Source organism: Anas acuta, chromosome 5 (assembly GCF_963932015.1).
Source record: "Anas acuta chromosome 5, bAnaAcu1.1, whole genome shotgun sequence".
NCBI classification, from domain to species: Eukaryota; Metazoa; Chordata; class Aves; order Anseriformes; family Anatidae; genus Anas; species Anas acuta.
This window is the reverse complement of record NC_088983.1, coordinates 42,230,863-42,250,384: the sequence shown is the minus strand read 5'-3', so window position 1 is coordinate 42,250,384 and position 19,522 is coordinate 42,230,863. Positions and strand designations below refer to the sequence as shown.

General features: G+C 35.0%; 1 long non-coding RNA gene across 1 annotated transcript; it reads left to right on the top strand.

Moving 5' to 3' along the window:
- The first annotated feature begins 516 nt into the window (after positions 1–516).
- LOC137857637 (uncharacterized) lies at positions 517–19,295 on the top strand. Its single transcript, XR_011097200.1, has 4 exons — positions 517–2,378; positions 12,426–12,489; positions 12,813–12,992; positions 14,003–19,295. It is a non-coding gene; the product is annotated as an uncharacterized lncRNA (long non-coding RNA).
- The last annotated feature ends 227 nt before the right edge of the window (positions 19,296–19,522 follow it).

The window sequence follows — 19,522 nt, the reverse complement described above, 5'->3', positions numbered from 1 at the left end:
GACTGTCCTTGTTCCTTGCATTCAAAGTCTACTGAAATGTAGTTAATCCCCTTCTCTCTGCATCCTAAAATGCAGCAGTAAAATTACCTGCAGGATTCAAAACATACAGGATGTCATATGGGCAGCTATTTCTCCTCTGATACTGCCCAACATATATGTTGAATAATATAATGAAGAATTTCAAAGACTGTCTTCCAACAAAGAAGACTCATTTTCAATCTGCGTAAACTTTAGTCAGCCAACTCTGAAAAACAACTATGTAAAACAACTTCAGATCATGAGAACAGTTAAAAATGAGACATGGCCATGTCAATGAGGGAGCAAGAAACAGAACAAGAGATAAGAGGAGGAAGGAATTATTTGTCCACTTTCTTTGATAAAGTGAAAACAAGTGTTATGATAATTACTTTCTGTGCTTGTTTTTACTCAGCATTTCTTCTAAATGATCTGTGGAGAGAAAAATTTGGGGGGGTGGGGGGGGGGGGGGGGGTTGGGGGGCGAAGATTGGTTTATCTGCTTCCAGAATTAATGTTAGGGCAGGTGGCAAATGAGTTCTTTCTAATTTTCCAGTCTTCTCCCTCGGACAGATTCTGCCTTCTTGTTCAGTATGAGCAGTTCTTTACTACCCTTAGGGATACAGGAAGAAATAACATAAACTGAAGACATGTGACAGAATCTGACTCATTATGAAATGGGGGTATGCATGATTCGGTGTTACATATGCAATGTACTCGATTTATTATGAGACAATAATTTTAGATGTAAGACCAGTGTTACAAACTGGAATGTCTTAAAGATGTTTACTGTATTACTAGCCTTTTTAGTGGCAAGCCTACATACTGTTTGTTTCTGTACCTGCTAGTATGATTGTGTTTTGTTGAATATAATGCTTTGAAAGCTTTCATTTCAAGCAAGAGTAATCTTTTTCACAGTCTGAGATTCTAAGGCAACATCATTTGAAACAAATGACATCTCCTGACCTATACTCATCCACCTAATTTGTGAAGACCGAGATTTTTACTGACATTTCAATGAAAATCCAAAAGAGGCGTACAAATAAATGAGTCATAGATATTCAGAGATACATTAATACATATTCATTGTCATGTGTATATACACTGATATATATATACATGCATATATGCATGATAGAAGTGCATAAAAAGTCTCTAACAAGGGGACATGAGTGATTTTTATTAGGCTTATTTGATATAGTAATAATTCATTGTTCTGTCTGACTTATTGAGAGCTGATAATAGAATAGCCCAAGGGGAAGAATCTATGCCAGGCTCCTAGATCAAAGGGTTTAGTTCTTTGCTCACATAGGTGCTGAATCCATGGCGGATTTCCAAGTGAAAGTGCCTGCAGCAATGTTTGCTAATTACAGGTTGTGTTCTACTGTTTCCAAACAGGGTGAAAGTGACAGAAGTTTAACTGTGAATAATTACACACTTGAATAAGTATGTGATTAGCCCTATTTGTTGTGGTTGGGACTAGAGTGACAGGACAAGAATGGAGTGATTGCATTATTTACAGCTTAATTGTAGACAAATAATTACTTATGTAAACTGGTGCTTTAGGGTCAGGGAACACATGCCTGAGAATTACTAGGATTTGAATGGAAACTTCAGAAACTGGATTTCCAAATGATATATCATAAGTGAAAATTCTGTGCATTTATCCAATTATGTGGTGTTTTTCTTGAATTAAATATCTTGGAATGTTAAATGACCTGTTCTCTTGAAATCAAGGATTAGACAAAATCTTTTTAAGCCACTGCTTCTAACCCAATAAATCACAAATGCCACCTAGTGGCTTTTGCTATCTAGTGAATCATTGCATATGTGCCAAAAAAAAAAAAAATAGTCTAGAGATTTACCAGCATTTTATTTCCATCAATGTGCATATGGCTGATGGGATTGTCTGTGATTTTTTTTTTTATAATTTAGTTCCCAACTAAATTTTATTTGTATTGGGTCAGACTGTGAAAATCTTACTCATGTTGCTGAGTGATAATGAATTTAAACCCATTAAAATGCAGTTAAAATCCCTGTCTTGGAACTGTGTTTTATCTCTACATGTTTTCATTGCCAAGTGGAGGAAGGCCCCTGTTTACAAAAGAAGATCTTAAGTTAGTGATAAGGTTATCTCAGGTTAATTAAATTAAGTTAAATTCATTTAACTTGTTAGCGAATTGCTCTGATTTAGGGTTAATCCAAGCTTGTTTGTCCAAATAAATAAAAGCTTCACTCTTTACTTGTGTGCTGCACTTTCAAAATGATAGTCTTCCAAAATACAAATAAATGTCCAACCAGGAAAAATAAAGAAATAAAAAAGAAAAAGATAGAGAAGAAGAAGAAGACCAAGCTGATTATTTGGTAGGAAAATAATATCACTATGATGACACTATTATATAAGCAGTCTATATTGTTAAATGCTTTTGAAATTCATGATGGGGAATTTATAGGATTGGAATAAGATGTTAATGTATAGTAATCATGACACTCTGTTATTGCTAGTTCTCTGTCTTTTCATATCTTTGCAAACAACTTTTTGTTCATTTGTTTGTTTGTTTTTCAGTTTCCAGTAGATTCCCATGTGAAAAAATAATTTATTTTTTCTAATATTTATTTTTTCTAATATTTTTCCAGAGGCACCAAGGGCTTGGAATTCTCAGAAACACTACAAATTGAGTCTTGTGAACAACTGTTTTTGAAATATGTATCCATTAGAGCCTGATTTTAGAATACTTAGTCTAAAATCAAAACATATTCAAGTTTTATATTTTTGTACATTATGTTTAGTATACTATATTTAATATTATATTTAGAAACAAAAATATTAGTGACTTCAAAAATTTTTGAGTAGTTAACTTGCTTTGGTAAGTGTGATTAAAATGTAATTGTCAAAATGTGTAAGAGTGGGGAATTAACCAGGATTTTTATTATCATCATCATCATTATTATATATTACTGGTGATCTGTATGCTTGCCCGATTTCAAAACTTGAGAATAATACCAATGATAAATCACAATTAAGCAATAGAGCTGTGCATAGATTGTTCATGAATGTTTTATAGTGTACAATATTCAAAGATATGTATTTAGGTAAGGATTTCTAAGGGAGTTATGAATGTAGCTTGTGAAAGTTTAGTGGTACCTAACTTTTCAAGGTGTCTTGTCTCTTGTCAGAATTAAGCAAGGCTACGTTGAATCTGCTCAGAGCTATTCCCTCTGAAACATTTATTTCACAAGTTGTTTAGTGCATCATTGTGGAGAGGAGATAATGCATTTGTTTTTGCTTCTGAGTGATTTACTTCTATTAGTAAAAATTTTCTATGGTATGTCCTTATTTTTTTTTTTCTATGTCTTCTGTTTGCAACCTTCATATGCCTCAATCCTTACGTGCTTTTAAAGCAGTTTTATATTTAAGCCAGATAATAATTTCATTAAATTCATTTCATAATATCTAGTCGACTTATTGCAGAGATTTTAATAATAATTTCAGTTATTGTGTTTACTGTTAGTAATACCACTACTAATAATATCTCTCAGTGTGAAAGAGTTGTTATGTGACCTTTGGGGAGAAAGAAACTTAAATTTCTTGAAAATGTAAAATGAGCATAGATCTGTTTATAAATCTTGTGTGATTTTTTTATTTATTTATTTTTTTCTCATATATTTCCTCCTTACTGCTTTATTATCTGGCCATATATATATATATATATATATATATATATATATATATATATAACAAAAAAGTTTCTAAGTATATACATATATATATATGTATACACTTTTTTTGTTATATATATATATGTATATACTTAGAAACTTTTTTGTTCAGGGACTATTTCATGTTGTGAAGTGATTAAAATAAGCATTTAGCTGGGTTATAGCAGAGTGTACACATATACTTTCAGCAAATATTTTTCCAGGTCTTTGGTAGAAGTAGCAGTACAGGTAGTAGGCAAATAAGTTATTCAGAAAGGAAAGAAAGTTTGGTGTCAACAGCAAAGAAGACAAAGGGGTACAAAGCACATAAAGTGAGAAGTGCTTCAAGACCTAGGTTAAAATACAACTGTGTTTGCTTTTCCATTTTTACTCACAGTCTGGTATTTTTATTTAACTGTGGCTAAGAGTCTGAAGCCACTCAAGGTATGTTCAGTGCTCTAGGTCAGAAGATGTTCTGTGATAGATATTACCCAGTTCATAATTAATTCATGACACATTTGAAACTATCTTGCTGGCTTATGTTTAGAATTTATATGTGCTATATACTATGGTACTATATACATTCAAATCAAATACGAAATTCAATACTTTTTTTTTTTTTTTTTCCTGCTGGCCAGAAGAAATCATAGAATCATAGAATATCCTGAGTTGGAAGGGACCCTTAAGGATCATCAAGTCCAACTCTTGACACCGCACAGGTCTACCCAAGTTCAGACCATGTGACTAAGTGCACAGTCCAATCTCTTCTTAAATTCAGTCAGGCTCGGTGCAGTGACCACTTCCCTGGGGAGCCTGTTCCAGTGTGCAACCACTCTCTCTGTGAAGAACCCCTTCCTGATGTCCAGCCTAAACTTCCCCTGCCTCAGCTTAACTCCATTCCCGCGGGTCCTGTCGCTGGTGTTAATGGAGAAAAGGTCACCTGCCTCTCGACACCCCCTTACGAGGAAGTTGTAGACTGCGATGAGGTCTCCCCTCAGCCTCCTCTTCTCCAGGCTGAACAGGCCCAGTGCCCTCAGCCGTTCCTCGTACGTCTTCCCCTCCAGGCCTTTCACCATCTTCGTAGCCCTCCTCTGGACACTCTCCAACAGTTTCATGTCCTTTTTATACTGTGGTGCCCAGAACTGCACACAGTACTCGAGGTGAGGCCGCACCAGCGCAGAGTAGAGCGGGACAATCACCTCCCTTGACCTACTAGCGATGCCGTGCTTGATGCACCCCAGGACACGGTTGGCCCTCCTGGCTGCCAGGGCACACTGCCGGCTCATATTCAACTGGTTGTCTACCATGACCCCCAGATCCCTCTCTTCCAGGCTGCTCTCCAGCGTCTCATCGCCCAGTCTGTACGTGCAGCCAGGGTTTCCCCGTCCCAGGTGCAGGACCCGGCACTTGCTCTTATTGAACTTCATGAGGTTGGCGATCGCCCAGCTCTCCAACCTATCCAGATCCCTCTGCAAGGCCTTTCCACCCTCATTCGAGTCCACAACTCCTCCAAGTTTGGTGTCATCAGCAAACTTGCTCAAAATGCCTTCTATTCCTACATCCAGATCGTTTATAAAAATATTGAAAAGTACCGGTCCTAAAATGGAGCCTTGAGGGACCCCACTGGTGACCGCCCGCCAGCCTGACGCAGCCCCATTCACCATAACCCTTTGGGCCCTGCCCGTTAGCCAATTGCTCACCCATCGTATGATATTTTTATTTAGCTGTATGGTGGACATTTTGTCCAGTAGGATCCTATGGGAAACCGTGTCAAAAGCCTTGCTGAAGTCCAAAAAAATCACATCAGCTGGTTTCCCTTGGTCCACCATACGGGTGATCTTATCATAAAAGGAAATCAAAATCCAAGAGACTAATGCAAATGGACCAGATAGAGACTGAAATATGTCATGAGGGAAACAACAATTATTAATACATCTATCAATACTAATGGACTGAGAAGAAATCCAAATGCAGTCATACAGAGGGAGCTCTAACAGAATCTTAAATAAATTCCTCATCTTTTTGCATGCCATAATGAAAACAGAACTGTAAGGGTCATATCAGGGACTTAATTGTGGAAGTAAGACATTTTAATTGAGGAAGTTTCAATATCATTGTAAGATAAACAATAGATTATTATAAGATATAATATTACGGGGGGGGGGGTAGGAGAAAGACATTACTTTGAAAATTAGCACATAATATTAGAGGCATGAGACTGGTAACAATTTTTGCTTGCTGCTGAATAATATTCCCAGGGTACCATCCTTCTCATGTTTGTGGCAGTGTATGTATTTCATTTCTTGTTGCTTTTCAATATTAACAGCAAATAAAAGAAAACACCTTTTCCCTGGCCATTACCATAAATATGTTCACTGCCTTTGATTATCTAGCATATATAGGCAAGTTGGCACTCTTCCTAGCATAAAGAGCATGCAGACTCTGGCAGCTACAGGGCTGTGGCACAAATAGCCAAGATAATTTTTACAAATGGACACACAAATGCTTAAGTCTCTGTTAGAGCTTCCAAATGTGAAAAGCTAGTCCGCTATTGTCCCCAATTTCACCTTCACTTGGGCAATAAAACAAATATTTGTCTTTTGTAATCACTATGTTTATTTCTGCTTCACAATTGATACAAGCATTGAAAATAGCTCGCCATGATCTACTTCATAATCAAGCTGCCAAATAACCACATGGATGTCTCAGGGGCACCTTACAGATTAAGTCACCATGCAAAACAAAGGCACATATGGCTCATAAGCACAGGACCCAGGGCAGTACATGAAGGCTCACTGAACGAAGGCTGGAGGGCTGGCTTTGGTGCAGCACTCAAAATGTATATAAATATCCAATTATCAAGCTCAGTGAAATCCTCATAGCTGATGGTGACCAAATCACTAAATTACAATCATCTAAGCACTGGTACTGAAGAACAGATTTAACAGTAGTAAAACTTATCAAAAATCCTTGCCCTTTCTCTCTCTTCCTGCTGGATCTGGGAAACGTTACAATTATGCAGACTTGACATGTTTGCCTTTTCCATGTCTCTCTCTCCTTTATTAGGAGCAATATTTGCTGAGTGTGAGTGAAGGGTAAGAAATTTCTTTCTATGTTATTTAATGTAATGTTAAGATAGCTATTTTTTGGCCATTTCAACTTCCACAAGTATATAATGGCCTTTCCTGTTAAACATTTCTGTGTTTGACTCTCAAACACTGTTATAGTACTTTGTACTTCACTTGTTTGGGGGGATAATTCAAGTATCCCCCATTTTCAGAGCTGTTTCTTGGCAGGGTTTTATAGAATATAATTATGTTTGTTATTATAGCATCCCTTCTCTCCACTCTGGCTATCATTCTCTACATCTGTGTGGTCTGTGGTCCCTCTTTCTCTTGCACTGAATACAGATTTTACATCTTTGTTGTTGATGATGTTCTCCTAGGATATTGCCACAACATTTCTTTTAATGCAGTGACCAAAAATCTATCGATTAAAAAAAAAAAAAAATAATAATAAAAAAGCAGGTAAAGAACCACAAGTAGAAAGCCTGTTAAGATGTTAATCTGAGTTTTAGAAAAGATAACTCTTTTATATGCTTGTTGTATGACATTATATGGGCACCTCCATTACTAAGACAGTCCTGTCATCTTCGAACAGTCAAGTGATGCCTGGGACTGCTGGCAGTGCAAGCTCACCTGGATGCTAGGCTTGTAGAACTGCCTAAAGCCCAAGTATTTTTCTCAAATGAAGTGTTCTTAATGCTCTTACACCTGAACAATCTGATCCTAGTCCTGAAGGGTGCACTATATTATATTTGGTATAGGGACCAAATATAAAGCAGAGGAGAAACCAAGGTATAATTCTGCCTAAAACCTGTCAATTTTCAGTGATGTCAGAAATCTGCTTTTAAATCCCTGGTCAGCCTGAAGTAGATAAATTGGAGAAACGTCCCTGCTTCTCCTCCTTTCTCCCTTTATTTTTTTTCTTCATGTCTTTGCTGCATCTTATACAAAACTTTCTACACTACTGCAAATTTGCTTACCCAATTCTGCAAGAACTGCAAAAATCCTACCTTCCTAGAAACTGAACCTTTAGGGGATTTTTCATAATTAAGGACAACTGATCTATGAAGTTTTTCATCTTCCTTAAATAAAATAGATATCCTATAGGTATTGTGATACAGAGTCTTTTTTTTCCCCAAGGAAATAATTATTTCAAATCTTCCTTTCAGCTTGAATTAGAACAAACTAAGTAACAAACTTTCTTCCTGCATTGGAAGTTTATAAGACAGTCCTCTTATTAACATACTAAGATTACTTTTTATATCCATATTTGTTAACATATTGCAATCAAATGACTTGTGGGCCAACGAACTAGATATACTGTACAGAAGGGTGCATGCATGTAAACTGATGTGTGTAGCAGTAACAGCTATTTAATTGGTGTTTCTGGCTGTTCAGCTGCTTTGTCTCAGTGACTGTCATGGTTCCATCAGAGGTGTCATTATCTAGGAAAAAGCTTTAAAAAAAAATCCAGTAAAGAGAGAGAGGATGTATAAAAACAGTAATGCCATATCAATAGTGGGAAAGTTCATGGATATGAATTATATTATTATAATGTTTCTATTTTATTCATCAGATGGCTTTTGGATACTTGCTATCCTCTCAGTTTGGTACAAATCTGAATAACATAGGAATTTATTATAACTACACACACACTATTATGCTGGGTAAGCTAACTCTGTCACAGTATAGTCTACTCTAGGTGTTTTAGTTATGCATTCAACTAGAGGGGAAAACAAAGAATCTTATGGGAGATAAAGATGAGTCAGTGATTGATCCCAATAAATGAGAACTATGAGCCATACAAACTAAAACAACTCGAAGCCTCTGCCTATAAGCCTGCTAAAGCAGGCCCAAACAAATATAGAAAACCTGAAACTTTTTAAATTTAATTTTTACAAATCAAAATGTCAAGTCAAATTTAATTGTCCCAAAATAAAATATTTTATTCAGAATTCACTAAAACAAATGTGAACTTCTGTGGCAGAAATCAAATTTTAACATGGAAAATTTTTCATTATGAAAAGTTTGGACAGAAGCTTTCTAAAACTTCAATACATTTATTTTGACAATCTTTAAAAATCAACTAGCAACACCTTTAGTGAATTTCTTTGTTAGTAACACTGTTAAAAAGAGAATATTAACAAATAACTACTCTGCAACTAATAACCCTGCAACTGTTTGTTGCATAGTACGTGAGTTATGTCAGGATTATGGTAACAGACTGACTTGATTTATTTAATTGTACCATCTAGCCTAGAGTTTTATTTCCAGATCATATTTAATCTTTGCAAAACATCACACAGTATCACTGTCTATTTACAAACAGTAGTTCTACTTTAGCCCATTCTCCCATTCTTTTGCAACACAGAAGAGCTGGTTACATTAATTTCCTGTTAGTAGCCTCCATACTATAGGCTAATTAATACCATAAAAAAATATTTTTCCCTCTTATTTACTGGAAGTAGTAGGCTTTTTGAGAAGTAGTCTCAGTCTTGGAAAACAGATTCTATAAGTCCTCAAAGCCATCTTTGTAAAGAGACGCAGAGACGCTCAGTTCTCTTTTTGTTTTTAAAGTCAGGAACTCAGTAAATAGTCGAGAGTTCTTCAACTTTAGAACATATTTTTCTCTCTTTGTTTATAAGGAAGAACCTAGCCATATGACACAATTAAAACTCATGCACACGGATGTGCTCAGATGCTTCTGTCCTTGGCTTTCCTTACCAAGTAATTAAACACAAGATCAACAAACTTGATCTATTGAATGGCCTTCAAGAGTGTTGTATGTTCCTCAAAAAAAAAAAAAAAAAAGGCGAGAGGTATTTTGCTCCTCCCTGAAGTAATCAAGTAATCTATGTTTTAATGAGTCTTTGATCTTTAGCCAGAGATTGGAGTTGCATTAGATTACTCAGTCTTTCTCTTAATTGCAACAGCTACAGACATTAGATAGAATGATCAGGCTCTAGCCCAATGCAAACTAAAGGTACTTTTCATGAAATGCTTGTCTAAAACACAGAAATCATTAGTACAAAATATTGTGAATGACAACATTTCAGAAAGTTTTATAAGTGATTAGGTGTTATAGTAGAAGCTGGAAAGTATACTTCTGGGTACACTACAGAACCAGTCTTGCCTCTGATAATTCTACTCCACCAAATACCTAATACTGGCCATTTCAGATTTAGGAGATGGGAATAATTATATTTTTCACATTGACAAGTTTATTCCTGTAACATGTTCCATACTCACACATTATGTATAGAACAAGTTATTCGAGTTTCTGATACACATGAGCTCTTTATGATAACATTAAATAGAAAGCTGTTTGGTGCAGAATATAGAAATATTTGAGTAACCCTAACATTCTCAGGGATGGCGAACGCAACCAGCTCATTCATTCCTAGCATTAAAATACTAATTGCAGTAAAGTCTGAGGGCTAGTTTCATATGAATCATTTCATATGAATTTTACATTATGTCCTCAGAAAAGTCAGCTTGTCCTCTCAGTTTCAGATGGCCTTTTTAAGGTATAATTGGAATATTATAAGACTCATAAGGTTCAAATGCACTGGTTGTTGACTATGCTATAACAAATGATCATTTCAATTCATTGACACTATTCTTTTACCATGCATAATTTTGCACTTAACATTTACATCATTAAATCTTAACATTGATTCAAATACATAATTTAAGTGTTTTTCACACATACAGTCTTTCTATTTGACTGAAAGAAATTTGAGTTCAGAAGTGAAGTGCACATAATTTAACTCTTCAGTGATTCAGGGCCAAAGAAAATTGATTTAGCCCATTCACTTCAGTTAAACCTTACACAAGAATGTACAACTTATCACTGATCTGTGTATGCTTTGCAGAAAGAAATAAAGTGTGGCATATTCCCTGTGTTCACAGGTTGTTTGAGGTTGGAAGGGATCTCTGGAGGTCACTTTGTCCCCCTCCCTTGATCAAGCATGGTCCCATTGCCAAGGATGATGTCTAGGCACCTTTTGAAGATCTCCAAGGAGGGAGACTCCTCAGCCTCTCCAGGCACCTGTGCCAGGGCTCAGTCACCTGCACAGTAAAAAAGTGTTTCTTGATGTTCAGACAGAACCTTCCTGTGTTCCAGTTTGTGCCCTTTGCCTCTTGAGCTGTCACTGGACACCACAGAAAGGAGCCTGGTTCTCTCCTTTTTGCACCCTCCATTCAGGTATTTTGTACATTTCACCCCTAAACCTTCTCTTCTCCAGGCTAACCAGTGCCAGATCTCTCAACCTTTCCTCATATGAGGTGCTCTAGACCCTTAATTATTTTAGTGACCCTCAGTGGATTTTCTCCAGTAGCTCCATCTCTCTCTTATAGGATCACAGAACTGGATGCAATACTCCACGTGTGGTCTCACCAGTGCTGAGCACAGGAGAAGGATCACCTCCCTTGACCTGCCAGCAACTTTATTCCTAATGCAGCCCTTGATACTATCAACCTTATTTGTTGAGAGGACTCATTGTTGGCTCATGTTCAACTTGGCACCCACCAGGACCCCCAAGTCCTCTTCTGCCATATTTTTTTCTCCACATTTTCCCTAGTATTTCTTGACTTTATATTCATCAGGATGGACCTCTCTTGAGTTTAGATGTGGTGATCCTTAAATCTTAACCATCATTTTTAGGTCTCTCTTTCCTCCAGGGCCTTATCAACTAAAACTCTTCCAAGCAGATACATGAAGATGTTAAAATCTTACTTCCTGAAATCCGGTGTTTTGAGCTTGCTTTTTAGACTCATTCCTCCCCTCAGGATCCTGAACTCCACCACCCCATGGGCACTTCAGCCAAGGTTTCCTTTTACTTTCACATCCTCAATGAATGTCTCGTTGGTGAGCATGAGATTCAGCAAAACACCTCTCCTCAGTGGCTCCTCTACCATTTGAGTGATGAATTTGTCATTGACACACTCCAGGAACCTCAACAGAAGCATTGCTTATGCCTTGTTGTGTTATCCAGCCAGCAGATAGGAGGTTAGTTGAAGTTCCCTGTGAAGATCAGGGCCTGTGAACATACTCCTATCTGTGTGTAGATGGCCTTCTTGCCTGTTTGTTCTTCCTGGTCAGGTGATCTGCAGAAGATACCCACTACAATACCACCCTTACATGTGTTCTCTTTAGCCCTCATACATAAGCTCTCAGCTGGCTCATCATCCATCCCCAGGCAGAGCTCCATATATCCCAGCAGTTCTCACATAAGGGGCAACTCCCCCTCTGTTTGTCTTTTCTAAAGAACTTGTATCTCCCTATGACAACACTCCTGTCATGGGAGCCATCCCACCATGTCTCCATGATCCCAACAAGATTGCAGCCCTGCAACTGCACGCAGGTCTAACACACTGCTTTCATTCCCCATGTTGCATGTTTTACTGTACATGAACTTCAGAGCATTACATGGCAACATCCATTGTATCATGTCCTCCAACTTAGAATGCTTCAGCTACCTTCACAGTAATGAGATGAAACTCATGCTTAATTTATACTGATGTTGCTGAAACATTTTTTGAGCTAGAATTGTTTTACATTTTTATTGTTTTTTATCTTTACCCGTAAACATATTTACTTCAAAACTATTGTTAACCTATTCTTGCATTCCTTTCCCATGCAAAGGTGCTTAAGCATAAGTAGAGTGCAGAAAAGAAGAACCCATTCTAATGCCAAGAAACTAGAAAAGGTAAGATGTGACCAAGAACTCGGAGGTTTAAAAGAGCTTTGCTACCATCTTAACAATCCTCCAAAGTTTACTGTTAAAAAAGCAAACTCAAAAGACTGTCTTAATCTTTCATCACTAAAAACTGTCAGTTCTTAAACCAGTAATATAACTATATAAAACAAAGGGTAGTCATATTAATACAAAAATATTTTTTTTAATAATTTACTCCTTAATAAATTTCAACTTACTTCATGGTGTACATAGATTACTTCTATAAAGATTAATTTTCAGCTATAAAGTCATATAAATAATTATTAATATGCACTGTTCTTTGCATTCCTAAGTGTTTCTTTTAAAAGAATGAAACTTCTAGGATGGATTTTGAAGTATTTTCCTTCTTCCTAACTGGACAATTTCCTTAAGTATTGTCTCCAAAATCTCAGCATCAGATTGCCTTGCAGTCCTTGCTATTCTGGATACCATGAAACATGGCTGTGCATGGAAATCTTCTTTATGATTATTAGGTGAGAAGATTGTCCTCTTTCACTAAGTTTGTGTTTAGGTGTTATAATACAATTGTTTTGAATACAATTTGCTTTATATAATATAATTGTTTTGCTAATTATTTGTTTGTTAGGTATCTTGCTTTAGCTGTCTCTGTGTAGGCATGAAGCACTGTTCATTACGTAATACAGTTTGTTCCAAGCAGAACTGTCTGTCTTAACAATCAAAGCCTGCAATCACATTTCTGCTCAATTCAAAGGCTCACTGAGATCTTTCAGGAATTAGAACTGCATCTTCAGACCGCTCTGTGGTCTGGTCTAAGCTATCTTTGGGATTATCTCTTCCTGTGAAATCCTGACTGCTGACAACAGGTATATTCAAATGGAGAAGAAATATCACCTGTCTCAGGAATAAATCCTATGTGTATTCAAAAGACATAGGCTTTTTCAGTGCCTATCAATCAGACAGTCATGTAGAAGAGAATACAGACATAAATAAGTAAACATGACAACCTGCTTTGTGCTGAAAATACTGACGATGAATATTCAATATGTGATGAAATAACATAAATATAGCTGTTTGGATTGATTTAAACCTGGTAACTAGCATGGGAAAGTGAACTATACATTGTGCAGTTTTATAGTGACACATATACAACATCTACCTATGTCTTTTGGATGTATCTGGAAAGTAGAGAAATTTTGGGAAAGTGAGAAACGAGCTATGTGTTTGTTTCTGCTTCTGGTAGACTCAGTAGTTACTAAATCAAACAATTGCAGACAGCTAGTGGGGCTTCACTCAAAGCAGAGCACAGTTTGCATAATACTTATATTTCTATTTTTTTTGTGGGGTTTCATGGGGGAGGGTTAGGGTGGATGTGAAATGGGGTTGTTCAAGGAATTGAGAGGAAGAATGGAATCTCCAAGAATTCCTAGGAATTTCAGTTTCATAAAAAAAATACCAGTCATATAAAAAATCTTTCTTGTATTATATGTTTTTTCCTGATGCTTCTGTTTGCTTCATATTCTAGGGGAACGTTTTGTTTCTTACTGGCCATAAAGACTGTCATGGAAAAGAAGACAGAAGGCAGCCAAAAGGTCACCAGAATATTTCCACTCATAATGGAAAATTTTTATTATTTTATTTTATTTTATTTTATTTTAATATTATATATTTATTAATTTATTTTTCTGGAATATCAGACAAGTGCATAAGACAATGCTTTTTATTTATTTAATTATATATTTATTTATTTTTCCTGAAAGAGCCTAGAGTTTCTTTGTCAGAAACATAAAATGTGCATGGGTGCAGTGACACATTTAGAACTTTAATAGAGTACAGGATGAAAACGTTGGTGGAGTAAACAAAATAGTTTCATTTTCCCTAGTTTTTCCAATTAGAAGGTTAACAAACTTGAAAAGCAATAAAAATCTGGATTACAGTTGTTTGACATGATATGTTAGCTCATGACCCTATCCAGTAAAATATAGCCATCTGAAATGAAAAAAAGAAGGATACATGAAGAAAACATCCACTTCAATTTAATTTGAGTGAAGTCATATAGGTTCCAACAATGGCACATTAGGTTTACAATAAATCTAAACTTGCCCAGGCATAATTTTAAGGCCCTGTGGTCCACAGCCAGTGAGAAAAAAGAACTCTGTACAGTATGCCCACTTGTAGGTTACATCAACTTTTCTTTGAGTTGCTTTCTTTAATCGCTGTGAGGTATAAATACAATCACCAGTTAGCTTACATAGGAGATGTATGAGACACATAAGGAAAAACTCTGGCTAGATGTAAATCCCTGAGTTAGGTTCCTTGGAAGAAAGTATTACATTTCGATCACTTATTTATTTTTTAAAGAACATCTTGGATAGAATTATAGTAATTCCTTGACAGATTCCTGTCTAAGCAGTGCTGAATGCAGTTTAATTGCTCCCTAACTAATTTGAGCAGGTGTGTGGATAAGGAAGCTATTCTCTACTACTTCTTAGTGGTGAATTATCTGTTCAGATAATTTTAACTGAAACTTAGTGTCTGTGTGAACATGACTAATTCCCAGGATTCAATTTTATGAACAGTTCTCTTCCTCTGGCTGCAAAAGAATATTTTATTTGTACATATTTTTAGATGTGATATATAGTATATGGTATATAGTAGAGTGACCGATGTTTGTTTAATTTAGCCCCAGTACCATACTAAACTGACAAAAGGAGACACATGAGATTCATGGACCCTGGCTGCATAGCTGGCCAAGCAGTAGTAGAAAAAATCCTGTTGAGGCAGTAAGAGAAACAACTGAGAACCTGTGGTGAGCCAACAGCAGAAAATTATGATATATTTCAAATATACTACAAAATATCAAAGTATCTACATTCTCAAAATCAACATAGTTGAAGCTTCTATAAACCTGACTTAAGGGCGTAATAACATTTTTTTCTACTGAGAAAATCATTTAAAAATCATATGAGAACACATATCTAATACAAGGGCCTTCAGTTACTTGGTTCTTTTTATTTTCTAATACATAGGTTGCCATGTTCTTAGAGATGTATATAATTCTGGAAAGCTACTTACAGTTCCAAGTATTTCTGGTGTATATTATTGAAATTAGGGGAATAGATTGACAGATAACCCACCCATGCTTCAAATTCTACTATTATTTATTTTTAAAGTAATAATAGGAAAATAGGTAAGATTTTGTTTGCTGCTGAAACATTTCTGAGTGTAAAGTGTGAACATGTTTTACAAATAAACTTGAAACATTTATCTCTTTATGTTTTCTATACTGAATCCTGACATAGGTACTGAATATATTTATATTGATTGATCTGTATCAAATGGCTTTAAAATGTCTTAATATTTTCCGTAATCTTTTCTTATTATGTGTCACATAATAATTCCTGTGAATATACTATGTTTTTGACTGCATTCTCTATAGAGACTTGAGAAAAATGGACTCCTATAACAAAGGGAGTAGAAATCATTCTAGAGATTACTTTCAGTGATCTTACGGAAAAAAAATGTGTCATTTGAACCTGTTGTTGGGATCGAATTTCCCATTTACTTAGAAGTTTGTTGAAAAAGTGAAATCTCTAACATCACCCTTAAAATGGTGTAACTTTAACTTAATGTAGATACTAAAACAATAAACTGTCAGTGAATATGGGAAAACTAAAACATAATACCCAGGTAATTACACATTAATTTTTCATATTTGCCTGATGTCACAACCCTATCAGTTTTGCCATTAATGTCCCATTACATGCTGTGGGAAATTTTATCTCAAAACTCAAAGTGGAAAAATGTAGGCTGCCTCTTCTATTGTTATAATGCATGGCAAAGTCAGTTCAGTCAGTGTTTGCTAGACATCAGTGTTATCAAGATTGAGATCTACTTTATTGTATAATCTGAAGATGTATTACAATGTAACCTTTGTCATATGTTTTTATGCCTTACTGATTAGAAAAAATAAAATAAAACAGACTTTCAATGTTACTTATAGAATCTTCGGATAATGTTTGCTAAAAAGGGATTTAACTTTAAGAGCAAAGAATTGAAAAGAGCAAAGAAAACCTGTCATGGATTTAACCCCATAAATATTGAGATGTTGCTAATAATATTTTTTGATAGCTTTCTCTGCTAGGCCGAGATAATGATAATGTTAATATATCAAAATAAACCAGTAAGTGTGTGCTCTGTGTGGCATTAGGAAGAAGTCTTTAAATAATAGCAGTAGAATTTTTGTCTTTGTGACTAAAATAAATTAAGCTTGACTGGAAGATCCCATAAGATCAGTCATCATGTTACTGCAAGGAATTGCAGTAAAAGGAACATGTATCAGCTTGTAGTCTCTCAAGATGTCTGTACTGTTTAACAGTCAAAGATTGGACTTAGTTTTTTCTGGCACCATTGCTGTGGCATCCTCTGGCTGTTATTCATCAAACATTTGCTAACATTTTCAGGAGTTTTCTTATTTGGCTGTGAGCGGATGTGTTATTGAATTATAAACATGTTGCTCTTTTTGAACAGCAAGTTTTTGTTCACTCTAGGTTAACATTACCCCAAGAGTAATAGAGCAAAAGTAATTTTTAGGTTATTAATTTAACAAAGTCTTCATTTTTTAATGTAAGCTGCTTCAATTTTGAGAATAAAGTCATAGATTTAATGCTCAATTTTAACATGAAAACAAAGAAAACAAATCAAGCAGAAGAACAATAAAAAATCTGCAGTGAATCACAGGAAGTATAAATACCAGGGGCTTTGTAAGATCTAACATTTTATTGTTATTATAATTTGAAGATAAAAATGGTTTGTAAGACAGTTAGACTCTATACCAAAGTTTATACACTTTGACTTTTGATGCATAGTCATATTTACAAATGTAATGGACTGCCATTTAGGCACACTGGTTATTTGCATTCGTAGGGGTGGGGAGAAGGAACTGTGGATGAAATTCTTCAGGGCTCCGTGCTGTGACTTATACATTAATCATGAAGCATCATGCTTATGCTAATGTAACTCAGTCCAATTAGGCATAGAACATAGAACATCAGGAATAGAATTATAAGCTATTGGATCTCTGAAATATGATCCTTGGCCCAATTTTCCAAAGCAAAGTACATATGAGATGCCTTTTTACTTTTGAAAACTGGTAAACAATTGTATTCAAAGTGTTTATTTCATGTCTTTGACTTCAAAATAAAACTTTATCCCAGTTGCCATGATTTTTTTTCCTAGTCGCCAGAGAGGAGCTAAAGATATTTGGAATAGAAAATAAAATGTTTATTCAGAGCACAGAAGTGCTGTAAATTTTTGAGAATATTTTAATATTTGGAAAATTTTCACTATGGGTTTTGAACATTCTGCCTTCTGAAAATGTTGAGACTGGATTTGTCACTTTCTTTTTTTTTTTTTTTCCTTACAACGTATGATTGATTAAAATATTCTGATTTGCATTCAGAAAATTCATTGCCTTAAATGAAAATATGCAAAATACTAAGCACTGAATTTAAGAAGGATAAATTTCATTACATAGATTAATTCATAATCTTGTTCAGAAATTAGATTCTTACAGAATTTGGGGTTCTAGATGTAATAGAGCATCAAATCAAAAACAGTGCAAATTTTGTATGCTGGGAAGAAGAATTGTCACCTTTAAAAGCTGTGTGTGTTCACTCTAATATGTTTGTAAGAAAGACAGAGAGTGAGTATGTGAGTGTAAGAAAAAGAGATGTTGTGATTTTAAACTGGAGTGGGCACATCATCATCTGGATATCAAATCACAGCACAGTGAGGAGGTGTCCAGACAAGGATTATTGGAGCTCATTACAAGGGGAAGTATGATATCTTTTTCTGTATTTTTTAGTGTATGAGCACTTTCCTTGAAGATAACTATATTATGGGAACTGATATCAAGAAAAAGATAGGAAATAATCTTTATTATTATTAACAATTAGTAGAGAGACTTTATATAGGGTACAGATTCATATTTCAACTAACTCCTGGACAGCAAGCTGAGAGAATGTACACCTCAGAAAGTTAAGCAGTCTTCCCATATATATTATTAATAATATATATATATAATGTATACATTACAATTTACATTATATATAATATATATAACATATTATTATATGTTATATATATATAACATATATATGTTATATATAACATATGTTATATATATATGTAATAATAATAATAATAAATAAAGCAAGGGTGAAATTCCAGGGTTCAAAGTTTATAGAATAAATTCTATCAACTCTAATTTAGCCTCATCTGCTAAAATTATTAAAGTTGAGTTTTTCATTTGGCTAAGGTCATTATATGCTACAATTATACAATAGTAATATATAATATAATAAATAATAATGCTAAGGTCATTAATTGTTATAATTAGGATAGAGAAATAAAAGTGAATTCTGAGGGGAAGTGGCCACCTTTGTTCATATATGAATATCAAGTTTTTCTAGCCATATTGTTGTAGAAAGGTATAAAAAGATAAAAATTAACAAGAATCCTATATTAATTTTGTTATTTCACTTAAAAACATTTCTAAGCATTTTTCAAGTTCTGATGGTTGCCAAAATACATAAACATCCATCTGTTTTGTTTCTTCTGAGTGCCCAACATTCAAACTTTCAGGAAGATTGAAACTGAAACTTAAGACGTGTTGAAATGAGTATTTCTCCAAATGTACAACTTTTTTCTTTCTCTCTGTTTCTGTATCTTTATTCTCCACTTACAGACTGTATGCTTGATATTGGGAAAAATCAATAAATCAAAATTGTGAGAAAATAAAATGTTGTTGCACTGTATTCCACATTCATTAAAAATAAATAAATAAATAAACAGTGCTGTTAGGGTTCTTCATTTGAGACAAATTGCAGATAAAGAGGGAATATATTGCGAGTGCCTGCTGAGAGTATGACATAGCTGTAACTTTTGAAAGACCTGGCACAAGCATCCACCAACCCTTTCATGAAATATTAAAAAAGGTCTTCATGAAAACAATTATTATTTGTGTTTTCTTTAAATACACAAA